This window comes from Telmatherina bonti, assembly GCF_933228915.1.
Source record: "Telmatherina bonti genome assembly, chromosome: 11".
Taxonomy (NCBI): Eukaryota; Metazoa; Chordata; class Actinopteri; order Atheriniformes; family Telmatherinidae; genus Telmatherina; species Telmatherina bonti.
In genome coordinates this window covers 22,407,016-22,422,760 of record NC_136629.1, presented here as the reverse complement: position 1 = coordinate 22,422,760, position 15,745 = coordinate 22,407,016, and positions in this window count along the sequence as shown.

Below are 15,745 nucleotides of genomic sequence, written 5' to 3'. Positions count from 1 at the left end.
GCTGGTAATGTTGATTCGCATTAAGCTGATGACAAAGGACAGCACAAGCAGAAGCACTTAGAGGACGAGACAAATGAGAAGCATGAATCAACATGTTAAAGCCACACAGTTGTGACAGACATGCTTTTGCTTTTCCTATACAAAGACAGTAGCAAGGGTTGCAAAGGGTGGCTGTATTGATTATGCTTTCTAATCTAGTTAATTGGCTTACAAATATCAAGGCAGACTGCAGAACAAGGGCACGCTCAGCACAATTATCTCAGCTACACAGTCTGTCCTTGTCAAATCTAATCTGTACCATAAAATGCAGGAAAGCCCAGGACAGAGATTTAATAGAAGAAGACCTCAATATGAAGCCAAGTCTGTGGCACTGGAGATTTTTCTGCATACATTTTATTAAAGCTTTTACCCTTTGTTGTAGTAGTTTGTGCATCATTGACGATTTAACAAAACACAAGCAAAGCAGCATGAACAACATCAGTCATGGCAACGATTATAAGCAACAAGAGAATCCGAGGAAGTCAGGGAAAAGAAAACACTATGTTCTTTTGTTTCCAGTTATTTCTTTTCTCCACCCACTAATTTCTTTTCAGGGTCAGGGGGGGGATTCAAACTATCTCAGCGTGCATAGCAAGAAGGCGGGAAAGTCATTACTGGCTTTCAGTCTTACAGTGCAGATGCTTATTCATACCTCCAGGCCATTTAGAGTTTCCAGTCCACCTGACTGTGGGTGGAACCAGCACAGCTGAGGCACAATTTAATCCTGAGTCTCTGTGTTTTCAGACAACGTTGACATCAAACACAGAGACACGTGTAATTAGTTGATAAAGCCTTATGTTTGCTATATATATATATATATATATATATATATATATATATATATATATATATATATATATATATATATATATATATATATATATATATATAGACATATATATATATGTCTATATATATAGACATATCAAAGGCTGGATATGTAAAAATAAAAATATAAAAACAGCTGCAGCATATTCATACCCCATCATACATTAATGGTTCAGTTCCCAGTGTGCTCCTTAGGAGGTAAAGAATGATAGCACTAACACAGTATTTACCATATAAGTAATCATTAGTCAATGAATATATTAATACCACTGTAGGGAATTTATCTAAGAATCATGAACTGTATCCACAAATGCATTTAAAACTTAGTGATCTAATACATAGAAAATATTTCCAGTCATGTCAGTAAGAACAACAGATGATGAGTTAATGAGAAATCATAAATAAACTGTGCTTATATTCATGAACTGCAATCTTTTTTATGCATGTGTACTGCGTAAAATTTTCCACCCTTTTAAGTTAAAATGACATGTAAGCATCATGTGAAAAATGTCACTAGTTCAAGTCTGTTATCTAAAAGAGGCTCACTGGGATTTATATTCTCTAGTCATTTGGCTCTCATCCTAACTTACATGTTGTAAGTTATCAGTTAATCTGACATGCATGTCTTGTTGGTGGGAGGAATCCGGAGTACCCAAGGAGAACCCATGCATACATGAGGAGAACATGCAAACTCAACACAGAAAGGACACTGTTCAAACCTCTTGCAGTGAGGCCACAGTGCTAACCACTACGCCACCGTGCTGCCCATTGGTAAAGTGTTTGCTTGTGTAGTGCTGATAAATGTTAAATGTTCATATGAATGTTAAAAAAGGGCCAAGCCCAAGTGAAATCAGTTACATCTAAAGTTTGTTATCAAGTAAAGCCAATGTCTTCCAAAAGAGATGGACTGATCAGCAAATTGTTTTAAATCTATAATTCATTGAAAAAAATATGAGGAAATAATATAGGCTGAAATGGATAATGACTTTTTTTTTTAAGACAACATATGAAAAAAATGTAAAAAAAACAAATTGAAAGATGCATTATGCCCTTTGGATCATTCATTCATTCATCATCTAAACCTCTTAATCTGATCAAGGGTCGCAAGGGAGCTGGAGCCTTTCCTAGCAGCCTTTGGGCGAGAGGCAGGGTACACCCTGGACAGGTTGTTAGTCCATCGCAGGGCCCACTGGATAATTTCATAACTATAGATCATTTTCAACAGGTGTAACATGTAACGAGGAAGTGTCCCAGAAAGACACAGTCCATCATAAATTCATAAGTTAGTACGTGCAAGGTCAACATCATGGCTAAATAATGAAATCACATAGAATATAAGGATAAAATTGCCTTTAGATTGGAATTGACCACTTCACATTATGTGTCAGTCAGAATTGCAAAGTGGACCTTTGTGCTATCACTGGTGAAAACTTTCACACTGCTTCCATATCTTCCACTGCCAAAATGACACAACTAATGTAGCTCAACAGAGAATATGTTTTCATAAATGCTGGAATAAAACACATTTATTTAAATCTACATCTATTTCTTGCATGGAAAATACACGAATAACTTATATTCAGTGTTGTCCCCATCTTTTTTTAAGATATCAAAGAGACTAGCTAATTAAATGAAATTGTTGATTTTATACCTTAAATTGATAATGTATTGTGAAATATGCAAACTTCAAAATGGAAACTAAAGGTCATATTCAGAAAAAAAATTAAACAGGGTTAATTTAGAAACATTAAAAGATAGCAACTAATTGTTTTTCCAAAATGTTCAGCTTGGCCATTTAGGGATTAAAATATTCAGAGAATCTGTAAAATTGTCTGACTGAAATGGGTGCGACTGAAAACCAAGACTGAGTGGCTGCGATTTTCTGTTTCTCACGTGGCACTGCATTAAAAATAGATACAATTCTGCAGTGGAAATGGCTTCATGGGCTCAGGGGCACCTCACAAAAGCAGTGAACGCAGTCCACCACTGCATGCATCACAGCAAAAGAAACAAATAGCATCTGCATCCACATTCATTTCTGACTGACTACAGAGACTCTAAACACACCTGTGGTTTAAGGTATAATATTAGAAACTTTTTTGGAAATGATTGCATGCATTCTCTATCGAACAAACATGATCGCTAACAGTCGTTTCTGATTAAATCATTACCAGCAAGATGAAATCTATTAATCAAGAAAAAATGACTACATTTACAAGGTGCTTTTTGGCTTAAATGAATTTTATACATAAGACAGGAATTCATGTGTGGTTTCATTAAAAGAAAAAATATATTGTTATCTTTTCAAACATACATAGCCCACCCTGAAAGCAGATAAATGCATAAATGCTTGCGCAGGGAAAGTAAAACTCCAGCGCATCTACCACTTTGCAAAGGTGTTGACCATGTGTGAAATGGTAAGTGAACTCTGCAGATTGGCACACACACTAACTGGCCTATTACAGGAATTACAGAGAGTGTGTGGAAAGAAGCGAAGACACAATCCTTCAGAGTGCAACGATGAGGGCTCCTGCAGGGAATAGAGATGAGGAGACAAGAGAGGACACCCATCCATTAATTTATAGTGAGGCGTGAAACAGGGAGGCAGGGGGAGGAGGGATTTCCTCTCCACCCACAGAACAGTATTTTACTCCAAATGACTGAGAACATATGGGGACATCAATCATTTTGTCACTTTGTCATTTTTGAGAAGGATCCAAAAAGCTGATACATTTTAACCTTTATTACTCATATGTGTGTGTCTTTATGTAAGTGCGATTAAAGATAGATTTGACACTGAGAAAGTCTGGTTGGATATTTTTCACCTCTTTTTACATCATGTTTTTGTATTTACTCTCTTTTTTTATCAGCATTCAGGCACCCATTAAATGAAGACAGACTTCCTCTTTTCCCCTTTTCAGGAATACCGTATCCAAACAGCACATGTTTTTTTTTTTTTTTACTCAACATCAGAATTGTAAATATACCTAAGGACATTTTGATTTACGTCTCTGTTGCCAAGTTCAATTTGCACAACACCGTTTATAAAGATATGAGAGCAATCCTACAGAAGCCTCATTTATCACACCAGCTCCCGAAAGACTGATGGCAACACCTGCACAGAGTGTCAAAGGCCAGTGCTGAAGTCTTACATCTAGTTTGTTTTGCAACAGTAATTTTAGGTAAGAAAAAAAAAGAAAGCAGGTAAAAATCCAATCTGTCTCTGCTTCTTATGATCAGAAAGTTCAGATCAGTGTGCTGAAACATGCCTCCATCCATTCATTCTTAACTGCTTCTTCCAATCAAGGGTCTTGGACAAGCTGGAGCCTATCCCAGCAATCGGAAACACACTCGGTACCTGCAATTAAATCACTGCCTAAAATGTTAGTTTGTTGTGTTTGCCAGCCTCTAGGAATGAAAAGTTCTCAATAAGTTCTTGCTATAAGCTCATAAAATAAGGGCTAATGCAAGTGTGAGTCTATCAATATGCATGTCCCACGGTTCTTTTATGCTTGTGCCATTTTGTATGTGCACGTCTTAGTGGCTTTGCTTTAAATGAAAATCAACTCCTGAGTCTCTCAACTGAGAGGGCTTTGCCATCAGGAATCTAATTAGATTCACAGCCCAGCTACAACAGTCTCCCAGCAAATGTCTGAATTATTTGGAGGAAGGCTGCTACTTCATTATGAAGCTTTTATTCCCTTTTCCTATAAGAGTGTATCTGCAAGCTTTGTCAGCTTTTCAAGAGTTGATCAATGTGAATTGTGTTCAACAGCATGCTATCTACCACTCCACAGGTTTCTTGCCATGCATGCATCTTTTTCTCAGTAAATAAATCAGTTTTCATTATTATACAGAGAATTTCATTATGGTTAAAATATGCAACAAGTTGTTAGTGAATTAAGAAGCCAGTGAGACTGAAATTAAATTTCAGCTTAATCTTATCTATATTGTGGCTTATTTATAGCGGTGATTTGTTCTTTAACCTCACTGAAGAACCCATGCTATGCTCATTATGCTCAATCTTTCTCCAGGTGAACATTACTGCAGCACTGCTTGTCACCTTTTCGTTGGACGGAATCTAATATGGCTGCCAACCTTTGATGCCACAAAATGAAATTAGATGAGTCTTTTGCTGCCATCATAAACTCTAGTTCATTTACAATAATATTTTTATTTATAGCATGCCATAAAAATGATAAATTCTCACACAGTATTTGTGAGTGTATCCCATGTGTTGCTGTCAAAGCTCCGTTTGCTGATTCATCAAAAATGTAGAAAAGCCATGCAACTGTTTATTCTTTGTTGTAGTGAGACCTATAATACAATCTTGATACTGACATCAGTATGTGAAGGAAAGGGACAAGAAGCCGATCTTGAGCCATGCCTTCTGAGTACAAGTCTCACTCATGTGGATGCCAGGCATTGTAACTCTGCAGACTTTATCATGTGCAATCTGTATTCTGCCAAACTGAGACATAGAGAGAAGTCCAAAAAGCATGACTCTTTAATGCTTTTATGCAACATGTTCATTTTAGTAACTCTCCAAAGTGAGACATACTTTTCATTTGTCCTCTAAATTGCAGCCTTTCAAGAGGATCTTGTAGCATATTTCTCTTGAAGAGCTGCTCTGGGCAATAGTCCAGTCAAAACCTGGAGGCGGTGCTCATGAGAGAAGCCCCAGGCTGTTATAGTTTGCAGTTTTCCTGCATTATTATACCTTTAAAAGCTCTCTGTCCCAGCAGCTCACAGTTCTCAAGGACAGCCACAGACATGGGCTTACAAATGAATATAAATTAACTTCATGGCACAGGAGGAGAGAGGCAAACTTAAAATAATCCCAGAGTATTTTCTTTTACCACCATAATCTCTCTTTCACTCTTCCAAAAAAAAAAAAAATTCCAAAGATCCCCTATTTTTTCTTGTTCTTGATCATCCAGAACTTCAAAACTTTTCCAGGGTTCACATCTAACTTTGATATGTTTTGACACTTGTTGGGAACTTCGCCTGAATTTTTTGGCCCTGTACCCTGGCCATTTGTTGATGAGCAAAAATCCTTAAAATAATTCCTGGATCCAGATGGTTATCCGCATCACTGCCAAAACTGAATGGAATCTAAATTAGACCGAGACCCATTATCAGAAAAAAAACCCCAAAGACATAAAAATCTGTCCAGTAGTTTTTGAGTAAAGTTGTTAATAAACAAACAAACAGACAGACAGAGAAACAATAAGACAACCTCCTTGGTTGGGATAGAAATAGCATGCATAAAGAGTGCTTCCCAGTGGATTAGCCTGTTTTGAATTCATTTTGATAAAAAATACACTTAATGTTGGTCTCAGCTGTCCTTCCATTTGAAGCAGCAAATGTCAGACTTTAAACTCACATTTCTGAAATAAATCCAGTACATCAGACAAGTCACGCCAGAGTTACTGTAAATTTATGCCACATCTTGACATCTCAACACTGATCCTACAACATGATGAAGCCACACTCAATCTCAGAACTATATGCTTGCTAATGAAGCGTAGGAAGAGTTCTTTTCAACCTGATCATCTGCATCACTGGGCCCACTGCGACATCGAGTTGTAGTGAAGGAAATATCCCTCTCCCCATGACTCATTTATCATGATGACAGCTGACTATAAGTTTTCTCTCATTCCACGGACTCTCACTGTTTGACCGCTTCTTTTTCAATCTAGATGTGTGGGATAAAATCATTACGGCTTTGTTCAGTATGCACAAGATAACTCAATCGTGCTGTGATGTGAAAACACACAAACACCTAATTGGCTATATTTTGGCTTCTTCATTAAAAAAAAAAACAAAAAACAGCATGCTATGACATATCTATGGCCTTTTTTCCCATTTTACAAAATAATAGTTCAAGTGCAGCAGCTCAGAAACAATCTCATCTCACACTAGATGTGTTCAGAGAACTATACAGCCCAATGAAAGACCAAGGAAAAGAACGATGGTCTATTAAAACTTATTTGACAAGGCGCCATGCTATCTTAGGAGCATCTTAGTCAGCAGATTTGGAAAGCTCCGAGCAGCCTCCCAAAGCCATTTATAGAAGTGGTTGTGAAACCTCTTTTCTTTCAGACAGTGGGCTGATTTTTATGCTCCCACAGGTCATGGCCTAGTGATGTAGGAATATCTCCAGCCCACACGTTTTAAAATAAATGTTTCCCCCACTGTTATATATCCATGACTCAAGAAAGAAACACCAGCATTAATTTTCTATAATGTCACAGCATTAACAGATCATGCAGAATATTTCTTCTCCCCGCTCTCCCGTTACTGGGCTGTTATAAAGGCTGCTTGAGCCCGAGCCAAATAAAACTAACAAAAATTTACAGCGCAGCATTTCTCTTCTTGTCACACAAGGAGTTTATTCATCTGTATCTAGATATCAGGTTTGTGAAAGGTCACCAGCTCGTCCAATGACGGAGCAAAAAGAGAAATAAAACAGCGAGAAACGTTGCTGTGGTCTTGCAGATATTTCTCTGTGCAAGAATTTTATGCTGACACATCATTGCAAGATTTTATTCTTGATACATATCTTTCTAGTTTTATGTTAAAATATTTACAAACATCCCATCAGCCCTTTGCATTCTCTCTTTGTTCATTTATATGAGAACTTCATAACTTTCTAACTTTTTCACAGTTTGGCCTAAATGTTTTATACCTATTTTGATCTGCCATGGACTTTTGTTTACTGATTGAGTTGCCTGACTTATTATTTGTGCATGGATATTTAGGCTGTTAATATATTCTATCACATGTATCACATTTGATACATGAATTTGTAAGACCTCTGCACCACCCACATAATCAAAGCATTTCATTAAACCCCAGTGTGTAAAACATATTTCATATGTATTCGGGCTCTACAGTGGATTCATTGAAGGTGTGTAGTTGAAAGCAAGACGGCTGTCTTCAGTGTGCTCCAACATCCAAATGCTAAAACATAAAATATTCTGCAAAAAAAGTTCAAACACCAAAATAGTTATAATTCCTTTGTATTTCATGCAGGAAAGGACATTTGGGATCCAATATAATAATTCATTACATGTGCAAAAGTGTGAGAATGATGCAGCACATGGTGCAGATATGCTCTGTTTGCTAGAGACTTTGCTTACATGGACCCTTCTGTTTGCAGCTTGCATTCAAGAGATCATTTCATATTGACCTTGACGCCACAGAAATGTATTACTACGTTATTTGTTAAATATTGGCTGAAGATTCAGAAGAACATTGGCAACAGTTACGAACAGAGAGGGATCTTTTTAGCTGTTTCTGGCAACTGTGGCTCTCATCCAGCCAGGAAACTTATTCACCAAGCCTTCGCCCTCTCAGCCAAACCATGTGTCTATCCGCGCTACAGCGTGAAGGTTTTATATATACATATATATATATATATATATATATATATATATATATATATATATATATATATATATATGTATAAAATACATACGTACATATGTACGTCTGCCTCTAGGTGCCAACAGGGAAAAACCACAATTAAGCAAAGTAACCTCTCGTATCCTTTGCCACAACGTACCATTTTATCACTTCTGCCATGGTGATCACAGGGCAGATAGATAAGCCCTCCTGACTTTATAGGAAATATCCCAGTCTGCACTACATGAGACTAAACCTGCAGCTGTTCTCTCATGGCCACAGTAAGCACACTGGAGACATTTTCATAGAAAAGAGAGACATCTTATCACATGTCAAAACAGATAGTCTCTATCTATAATGGCAGATGCCTCCGTGTCTTGCAAAAACATGAAAGTGTATGTAATAGGGTACATTTTTCTCAGTAATGAGGTTAATTAGTATTCACTTGATGGGCTATATAGAGAGAACTGACAGCTTTCTGCTTAGTTATTACTCAACACAACCTCTTCCATGTACATGCACACCAGTTTACACCATATTAAAGGTGTTAAGAAATCCAGACTGTGTTTTGGCTTTGGAAATACTAAGGTTAACATTAGATTTGTTGAAAATGCCTCATTTCCTAAATCTATAAATAAATTGTTCAGTTTCTTGCTTGTGTTGTTTTCACTCTCAGATGTGAGTCGCTTTGGTGAAAGGTGCCTGGAAAATATAATAAAATGTTTAGATTGGGGAGTGAATTTTGCTAGCTGTTTAGCTACATATTTTGTAAATTTGGAAAAAAAAAAAAAAGAAAAGAAAAAAAACAAGCTATCTAAAAGATTTCAGTCTTAGCTTTAGTGATAAATATTTATGTTAACCATGGCAGTAGTTACACACAGGATGTGTATGTTTTCAAAGCAGCTGAGCAATTTCATGCTGTTTAATGAGGAAGTAAATTAAAGAACAGCACTCTGCTTGGATCAGTGTCTATGTCTCCTTCTGCCTGCTCTATTTAACCTTCACCTGAATTAAGCAATTTGTTGAGTAGTAACATCTGAAACAAATACTCTTGTGAATGAATGCCTTTGATTTCAAATGGCAGTAGGAGGAAATGGCATGTGAACAAATCCTGTGTGATAAGAAGCAGTTCACTGCAAAGACCTCCCAACAGTGATATTATCAGAAGTGTGTACATTTAATTACATCTTTCAGTTTAGACCATGTAAATGTCAGGTTATGCAAAGCTAAATTTAACTGGAAATATTATGGAGGGTTGCAAAATATAATGGAATTTAATGTGCTGTCAATTATCTCTTAATGTCTGTCACAATGTCAGCAAGAACAAGTCATTAATAAAAAACAAAAACAAAAGACAGCTACTGGACTGACCAACCTGATAATGTGGCTGCTCAAAATGCTATACTTGAAATGCATGATGATATTGAATTGCAATGATGACTACAATGTTTCAGTTCTTGAAATTGAGCATCCAAATTAATAAAAGAAATATTTGAAGATATATGAAGAAACAATATTTTTCATAGTCCTAAAAGAAACGTGAAAATACATAGTCTGTGCTGGGCTATTCCACAGTGATTCACATGAGATTTTCATCAGTTTTGCAATTTCATGCTGTATGACTAGAAGTAAGCATAATGAGCTTTGTGTATCAGATAAGGCTGAATATGTGATTTTATGCAACAGGGTATTCATGTCTGCAGGAACTGCCAGAGGCTCTGACCACAGAGGCAGCCGCTGATGCTGCAGAGATAACAATACTGGGACCAGTGCAGTCTCCTGGAAACGTTAAATAAACATGCAGGTGTAGCCTCCTACTTGCAATGAGCAAAATCTTTTAAGAGATGCGGTATTTGCAATGTTCAGTATCATTTTTTTATCAGTCAAAAATCTAAAACATTACGTCTCAGGTGGAGTCCTGCACAAGTCTGAGTAATTACATGAACACATGTGTCCCCATACAAATATACAATCTCTTTTTCACCTTTCTCTTCACAAAAACTCCTGCTCTTTTGGAATTTCTAATATGTCATGGTTTAAATCAATACCTTCTGAAACCAAGATTAATGCCTCTCTTCTCTGCGCAGTAATTATCGAGAAAGAGAAAGTTATGATATATCGTTACTGATGAAACAAAAGGAACTGGAGATGAAAGAAATAAAAACAATTATGTCCTTTGGGGAAATGATAAGCGATGTGTGAATCCCTAGTGGCGGGAAATGCCTTGTAATGGCTTCTGCTTCTAAGAGAGGCTGCAGTTTCGCTGTTCACCATTCTATCCTTGCAACTGGCGTCTGTGACCACAAGAGACTCATGCTTGTGTCTTTGACATTACTCATGAGAAGATAAACTGAGCTGAAAGTTATGGAGTAAAGGAAAAGAAAGTTTTTCAAAGGTTTGTAGCTTTTTCATAACTGTGTGAATACATTCAGCTTTGATTTATGATTCTGGGAGTCGTAATGGCTCTAAAAGACAGTGAACTAAACTATTGTCACATCACTTAAACTTTTTTGTGTTTGTGTGTGTGTGTGTGTGTGTGTGTGTGTGTGTTTGCAGTACCACATAAACTAAGGAAAAAGTAGTTTGTTTTTGCATGTGAAATAAAATGACTTTTTTCACTGTCATCAACATCCATAAAGTGGTCAAATGAAGCTAATGAATCTGTTTGACTGTTGCTACAAAAAGGTTATGTTTAAAAAAAAATGAGCAAACAGTGTTTGTAATTGCTGTAGAATTCATTTAGTAAAAGGGGGAAAAAAATTCTTGTCCTGCAATTTATGCTTGCTGATTTGAAGAAAAAAAAAAAAAAAAAAAAAAACTAGCAAAATCTCCATTGTGGAGTTCTTGCCTTTCAGCCCCAGGTCTTGCAGTTTTATTAAACCAGCATCATTTAAAGAGAGACATCTCTGTCTTATTTGTACAGTGAGAAAAATACCTGCTGTTAAAACTGGGCCTGTATCACAGTCATGGCTCATTTGTTCAGCTAAATGGTACAGAGCCGCCATTAATGTCACACCTGTGCTTTCCTGGTATGACATGTCAAAATGCGCGACGAGCCAAGCCGTGTGCCAAGTTTACATATGGAGATTTTAATAGCTTCAAGGTGACCCCAACCAGTGAACAATCATCACTGCTTTGAAAAAAAGTAGAATAAAATGTTGAAATTAATAACATACAGCATAATCAGATAAGAACCATACAAGCCTGTGTAATTACTTAAATACTGGCTTGTGTTTCTCAGGTATTGTACCAAGCTCTGCATCTGGTTTCTACATCAAGCCTACAGTTATGTTTAGTTGCTTTGTGACAACAGAATTTGATAGATGCGATTCATTCAACAGATGCCCATTTTCTTCTTAAACATTTAATTGCCATGAGTTGTTTAACAGAAATAAAAGGGCTCTTGCAACTTTCAATGCTTCTTCTTTCATAACACAATGCATATTCTTGTACTGTGCATAGTGAGGTGGGTGTGTTGGGTTGCAGGAGTACTGCAGCTCCACCTAGTGAATACACACTACAATAAAGTCATAATATTAACACACCTGTCACACAGATAAGTGTTTCACAGGTAGGTAAGTAATTTTATACCAAATTGATGATTTTCTAAAAAGATACAAGCTAAAAGCTTGTCATATCTCAGCCCAGGATCCTTAAAACATTTGTGGAAAATAAGGAAAAAAAGAGGATGCAAATCTTTAAAAAAAAAAAAAATCTAAAGTAGATGAGACATACCTGAAACTGAAGTCTTGATAAACAGGGAAAAATTCTGGCAAAGACCTGATGTAAAACTACAGCAATGATAATAAATAAAAAAGTGTTATAAAAAATTGTCTCATGGCAAACAGGGAGAAAAGTCATGAGCAATTACAGGCGAAGTGAACTGAAAATCAGTGGTACCGGTCTCATAGAGAGACAAACTCTTCCTAGATCCTCTACCTCAACATAACTGAAGCAGTTTGGGATCATCTTGTCAGAGAACAGAACAAAAGACAGCCAACTTTCAAAGAACAGCTTTGAAATGTCCTTAACAAAGCCGAGAGAATGATTCCCTGAGATGAATATGATAAGAACACTTGTCTAAAATGCTTTAGACAATGAGGAAGGATAAATGTGGTTTCATACACTCATTTAAATTTTTCCTTCTTTTTCTTTTCTTTTACTATTTAACCCTGATTCTGGCATAATTATGCTCCATGCAACCCAATCATATAACCAGGTAGATCAGATGCTCATGGAAGACATCATGTTTTTCAACTGGGCATGAAAACGGATTGCTGTGCTCTCAGCTGTGCAGTGCTTACACTTATGCCAATGACAAACACATGCCCAGAAAGTGCTTTTGAAACAGGCTTTCAAAGCTGGCACACCCTTACTATGACAGGATGCTTGAGCACAGAACAACCAGATGATGACACCATAGGAGATGGAAAAGGAGCAAGAATCGGTCAGTGTACTGCCTTTTAATCATCAATCACCTCCTGAAATGCTTGTTTGAACAAACCTCAGTTCATGACTGACATTTTTCTAGACACTATTTTCACACTCAAACAATATGCGAAAATCTAAGCTGACTGAAAAAATGTTTGCATTCATCAATAAAACCAGCACACACACATTCAGGTGACCAAGTTGGAAACCCAGCCTACATGTAGATTTTCATTGAGGCAACTTTTAAGCAGCCAGTGAGTCAGTAGACAAACACTTTGTATAGTGACAATCAGGGGGGGTATTTTACATTGGGGCAGGTATTTTACCTCTTAAAACCTTTCACCCCTTTTTAGACTTCATGGAGAAAAGTGGTTTACATCCCATTGAGTACTTCATAGAGTTTTAAGAGATGAGCAATAGTGAAGAACCAAAAGAACTCACTGCAGATTGGAGGATAACCATCTGGCATAAATAAAAAAAAAAAAAAACTGTAGCCATGATCTGATCTGCATTGTGGTGTGTGTTTTTTAGATGGAGGGAGGGAGAAAGAGCATTGACAAGAAACAGAAAATCAGAGATGATGTGTATAAATTTTTAATCAGTGTGGTTGCCTCCAGGGAGACAATTATGCAAAGCAATTTCAAGACATTCTGCATAAAGCTTATTTTGGGTCCAAATACCTTTACAGTGAACAACACATCAATTGCTAAATGTTGTTTTGGGGAAGAAAACATATGCACTATGTAGTGCCCTCAAAACTTCTTGTTCAAAAAAAGGTAAAAGGAAATAAAACTGAATCCAAAATTTCACAATCAAAATAAATATTTTAAAATGGTTAAAAAAAATAGTTCTATAACATTGTTGTTTTTACTCTGCAAGTTTAAAATTAATTTTACCAACCCTCTACTGTAGGCACGTGTCCACCAGGTGGTGAACAATTGACCTCAGGTTCTTTATGCAACTATAAGTCAATCATTGAACTGCAGCTTAGAACATCCTGATGCCAAGTGTACATTTGGACATTGCTATATATGCACATTGTGCCATTATGGAAAATCTCTTACAACTACAAAAGTTCAATAACAAAATGATCTTGTGGTCAGATCAAAGGGGCATGGTCTTCCAAATCACACTCCTCTGGGTCCTACTGCTATTACCCACATGAACATTGAGGTCTCCCAGCAGAATGATTGAGTCTCTGATAGGATCCAGCACTTTGTCTGAGGACTCCAAAAGGGGTGGGTAAACTGGACTGCTGTTTGATGCATTAGCACACACATATACCATTTCCCAACCTGAAGGTGGAGGAAGGCTACCTTCTTGGTAGGTAGCTTGGTAGGTAACCCCAATGCACAGGCACCAACCTGGAGGGTATCAGTATGACAAAACCCTGCTTAGCACCTCTCAGAGGCAACTCCAGAGTGGAATAGAGTCCAACCCTCCTCAAGGACACTGGTCTCAAAGTGAAGCCAGGCACCAAGGTGAGTCCAGTGATATTTAACAAGAAAAACTTGATCTTGTGCACCACAAGGTCACCTTTGCTACCAAAGATGTAACAATGAATGTTCCTTGAGCTAACTTCCACAGCAGAGGATCAGTTCGCCGATGGACCTGCCTTTGGCAACGGCCCAACTAAGAACGCACGTGAACCCCCATAACCCCTTCCACAGCCTGTGGGCCCATTTTAGAATATCACTTATAGATATGATAGATTTATAACATTACATGATAAAAATGACATAACACTATATAATTTGGAAGAAACATATAATACGAGAATCTAGTATGATATATTTTTCATTCTAGATGAACTAGATGTTCATATATATATATATAGATAGATATAGATATAGATATAGATATAGATATATGTGTGTGTGTGTGTGTGTGTGTGTGTGTGTGTGTGTGTGTGTGTGTGTGTGTGTGTGTGTGTGTGTGTGTGATATAGAGTACAATATAATGTATTGCAGACTCCTTCAATTGTATTATTAATTCATTGACATATCCCAGGTGATAAAATTAGTTTATTCAAGTTTTTAGAGTGATTAGATACTGAGTGCAAAGTAGTGTAAGGGTGCATGCTGGCATACTGCAACTTTCTTTTATCAATGCACCATTACTCTGTCTTGTGATTACAATGCTCTGCCCTCCATCAATGGCCACTATAGACAATGTTATAGAAAGAAAGTCCAACACTGCTATCCCAGCTTTACACTGTTCAAGCTCCTGCCATCAGGCAGGCAATACACAATCATCTGAACTCTTATCAGCATATTAAAGGATAGCTTTTACCCTCAAGCCATCCAGATGCTGAAAAGTTGAAATAATGGTAGTATTTTTAATATGAGTAACTTGCCTTCTGGGCAAGTTCCTTTTGAAAAAAAAAAGTGCCAGAAATTATGAGCATATTTTCTTCAGGCACCACTACACCACTGTAAACTGTACATGTATATGATAAAACTAAGTTGCTATTTTACAGTTTGAAAAAAAAAAAAAACTGCTTGAAGAACGACAGAAGTAGCTTTCTGTGCTTTGACTTCATATCCTCCAAACTGTATGCCTCAGAGCAAAACATTAACTGATGCTTGGTGTAGTGTAGCTCCATCTCTCTGCCGTTAACCACCCATCGTTCATACTCAGTGTACCAACCACCCATAAGAGCTCAAAACCCCGCTGAGATAAACACATTTGAGTCAGAATGCTAAAAAAATGCAAATCACATTTTCATTTTCATTTTAATGGCTTTGGGCCCAAAAAAATGACATCCAAACCAGACAGGAAAGTCTGAGTCAGAGATGAGTCTTTCAGATATCAGCACATGGCCAGATCCCAAAGGAGGAAACTACCATATATTCAAACTATGACTCATGCCTACAATGTGATCTTTTCTGACAACTCCTCTGTCTGTTGCAGGTTTTGTTTCATTACCCAAGGATAATATGACTCAGATGGAGACGAAACATAATTTTTCCATTTGTAGTTACGGATCAATAATTGTACCGTTTTGGTTTATTTGTTTCCAGTTCTTAACACACAG